The sequence below is a fragment of the Triticum aestivum genome, chromosome 2B (genome assembly GCF_018294505.1).
Source record: "Triticum aestivum cultivar Chinese Spring chromosome 2B, IWGSC CS RefSeq v2.1, whole genome shotgun sequence".
Taxonomy (NCBI): Eukaryota; Viridiplantae; Streptophyta; class Magnoliopsida; order Poales; family Poaceae; genus Triticum; species Triticum aestivum.
Genome location: NC_057798.1, coordinates 382,882,122 through 382,885,943, shown reverse-complemented (window position 1 = coordinate 382,885,943; position 3,822 = coordinate 382,882,122). Strand labels below are relative to the sequence as shown.

General features: G+C 46.4%; 1 long non-coding RNA gene across 1 annotated transcript; it reads right to left on the bottom strand.

Annotated features, from left to right (window-relative positions):
* Nucleotides 1-448: 448 nt before the first annotated feature.
* On the bottom strand, nt 449-1,852 carry LOC123041259 (uncharacterized). Its single transcript, XR_006418442.1, has 3 exons — nt 1,307-1,852; nt 808-892; nt 449-645 (listed from the first exon to the last, which is right to left on the bottom strand). It is a non-coding gene; the product is annotated as an uncharacterized lncRNA (long non-coding RNA).
* Nucleotides 1,853-3,822: the final 1,970 nt, after the last annotated feature.

Sequence of the window (3,822 nt, the reverse complement as noted above, 5' to 3'; positions counted from 1 at the left end):
ATAAAGGAAAAGCTAAATTATTTTTCCGCATTTATTTTTCCCAATTGCCCATGCAAAGAAAAAAGATGTAGAGCATGCCCCTTCGCCCACGTTACCACGTAAAGGACTGACTCCCTGTAGCCCAATCAAAAAAAAATATGAGTAGCAGGACCCTTAGCGCGCGTAGGGAGTGGCTCCCTGTGACCCAATCAAAGGGAGAAAAAAAGATGTGGAGTGGACCCCTTGTATGCACGGTTTGAAGGCCCACCCCAAAAATTTGTTTATGCGTGGATGGACAAAAAAATAGTGTCACCTTAGCTAGGTATATATGGGAGAAAATAATTTAGATGGTGAGCGGAACAAAAAATTAAAGAAACGCACAATCCTTTATTAGGAAAATAAATAAAAATAAAAGATATAATACCTGCAAAAACTCACAATCAAATTACCCTATAACAACACCTTCATAGTAAAATAACACAACACACAAGACACGAAAATCATGCTTGGAGACAGATATTTTTTTTGAGGGTGAGACAGAGATATTCTAGTAGTGCAATTCAATTATATCAAACATGCACCTTCTTTGTCTTCTTCTTCGTCCACCCACTATATCAGCCTCCTGGTTCTAGCTCGTCGTTGCTAGTAGTGGCACATACGGCACGCCTGCAAGCGACAAGAAGAAATTATAGCAAATAGCACAAAAAACAGCCATTCTGAGGGCAAATAGGGTGGAGGAAGACGATAAAACTCCATGAGATAAAATATTTTTATTAGGGTGAGACAGAGATATTCTAGTAGTGCAATTCAATCATATCAAACATGCACCTTCTTTGTCTTCTTCTTCGTCCACCCACTATATCAGCCTCCTGGTTCTAGCTCGTCGTTGCTAGTAGTGGCACATACGGCACGCCTGCAAGCGACAAGAAGAAATTATAGCAAATAGCACAAAAAACAGCCATTCTGAGGGCAAATAGGGTGGAGGAAGACGATAAAACTCCATGAGATAAAATATTTTTATTGATATAAAAAGAGTCATTTTGTTAGATTTTCAAAGACGGCTCTATGAGATAAATTGCTGCTAATGGTATGTGATTCTGCTTCCGTTCGTTCAATTTTGAAAGTGGTCTAATGATTTCCATTTTTTCTTCACAATTTTACTTATGACTGGTTGGGAAAAAAGGACTACATGTGTATGCACACCAATGATTATGTAAATAAAGAAAATAAATTAAATTGAAGTTTAATGGTTGAGCTATTTTCCATTATATACGACAAATATGGGGGACCTACAACAACTGTTAACTCGGTGATGGACGATGCGCACCATATGCTCAAGGTTTGTCACAAAAGAAAGGTTGCTAACAGTTCTCAAACTGAAGTTGAGATGTACTCCGTATGATGTAGCAGCTTCTAGTTAATGCAGTAGTGACATCTAGCAGCTTGTAATCTCTGTTTCTCAATAACATCTAGCACGTGGCAGCAATACCAGCAATAGCACACCCCAAACAACAACCTATTTTCTCTCTTCAGCCGTAGGCCATAGCCTGCAGCCCTCGATAGCAAGCAGCCGCGGCACCGTGATAATCGCCTATGAATGTCTCTGCTCTCCAAATAGCCAGCATGAGCCAATCAATTTCCTGTAGCGCGCGCCTTCCGCGTCATATGGTCGAGGCCACGGCTGCTCCTCCTTGCCAGCGTGCTCCTCCCTCCACTGACATCATACAATAATCTCACCTCTCAGCGCAGCCACAACTATAACTCTCTCCCCTCTCGACCTCTATATGCTCTCAAGGCCGCCCCGCCTAGCGATTAACTGTTTGGTCTGCACCGGCAGCGGCCAGGGCTACTGCGTGATGCCCTCTCCCTCGCCGGGGCACCGGTCGTTACCTGCTAGCATCTCCGCCACGGTGCCTATCCTCCATCGCGGTGAAGATTGAGGTGGGTGCCAAGGTAGGAATGCTCCATCGTCCGCCCGTCTCCACACATCATGGTACCGGTCGTCAGCCGCGAGAAAGAGGTGGCGGGGCTGCCTTGGCATGGCGCTTGCTACAGCCGCGGCTTACCTCTGCAGGGCACAACTCCTATCAAATCTTGGTGACGGTGGTGGGTCGAAATCAGCGATGGCGAGGAGAGAAGGAGACAAATTGTGAGAGAAGAGGCCGGAGCATTGATCAACATTGGTAGATTTTAAATCACGCAGAAGGGATAGGTGCCACCGCCGAATTCGTAGTGGTTCCTCGCTCCATCTGCCTTCTCAATGAAGTTGCTTCTTCAAATCCATCACCCGCAGCAGCTTATTCAGATGGTCCTCCAACCTCCGTCATCGTCGCCGCAGGAGGAGGAGCGGTGGGTTGGGCTACCCCACAGAAGACATCATATGGTCCTCCCGTTGCACTGCGGCTGACCTTTCGCGTGCTCTGGTGCTCCCTCGTCTTCCTCCTCCAGCTGCTCTCTGTGTCGCCTTTGTCGATGACAGATCTGCGATTTGTTTTGATTCAATTAGATTGGATTTGCGCTCGCGGTTCGGTTTGAGGAAGAAAACAAGGGGACTGGCTTAAATTTATAGTGTACCCGTGTATGTTGCGGCAGCGGAGGAGGATTCTCCGGGTTGAGAGGGTAAGATGAGGAAGAGTCTATCTCATACTCCTTTTTGCGACAGCGATGGACTTTGTGTTGATATTTTCACCAGGGACTAAACCCAAAACAGCAGTACGAACCAAACGCAGGTAAAATAGTACCACCTCGGATGTATAAAATAATATAGGTGAAAAACTGAAAGCGTAAATTTATGGGAAGAAGCGTATTGTGACGGTGAAACCAATGAGTCAATCTGTGCTTTATTATTATTAGGGAAATATCATGCATGCCAACTAGGCAAACTTGATGAGGTGGCATAGAATTGAATGAAGAAAGAGAGGGTTGAGTATCATATCATGATACCGTATCATATAAAATGGTGTGCTACTATGTGTCATGCATGGCAATAAATGAAGTTAGCTATGATACTATGCACTACGTATGTAGTATCATATACTAGTATCATATGCATTACGACCAGCCTGAAGGGACAGCGGGGAGGGAAGCATGGATACAACCGTACTGGTGGTGATTGGTTGGTGGGTGTGTGGGTGCAGGGCAGCTCCAACCAGACATGGCCAAACAGGCCGTCCCGGCCCACCGTAATCGTGTTTGGCACGGCCCGACCCGCCATGGCACAATTATTAGCCGGTCAGTGCCGTGCCAGCCCACGTGTTGTCCCCTCCAGCTCAAGGACAGCAGAGAAGCTATACGGGCCGGCCCGGCGGCACGCTTGGTCTGTTAGGCTGTTTTTCGGCCAAATTTCGCCTATTGGTTTTTCGGCTATATATATCTAAAAATCCTAAATAAAAATAAAATAAATAAATGGGTCGTGTTGGCCCACGTGCTCAGCCTTCAGGGCCAGGCACAGCCCCGACGTGTCGCGTGCCGGGTCGGGCTTGTTTAGCATGTGTCATGCCTGGGTCATGCCTTGCAGGCGTGCTACCGGGCCGGCCCGGATATCCTGACTCGTTTGGCCAGCTATAGCTCCAATGCTAGCAACTTCCTCCAACGCAGCGACCCAAATGAACACGCGCTTTGTACGCTTTTCATCCATTTGGGTCGACCAGGCGAAAGTGCGCGTTCGCTTTTTTATTTGGGTCGACAGGTGCGCCCAATGGGAGGCATACCAATTTTTGCCGACGTGGCCGAAACTGACTTAATTAAGCATAATTATATATAAATGGCCGGTCAAACGCCGGTCAAAGTCCACTTAAATATAACTAAACATTAAAACAACTCTAATAAACGCTCGTACACTGC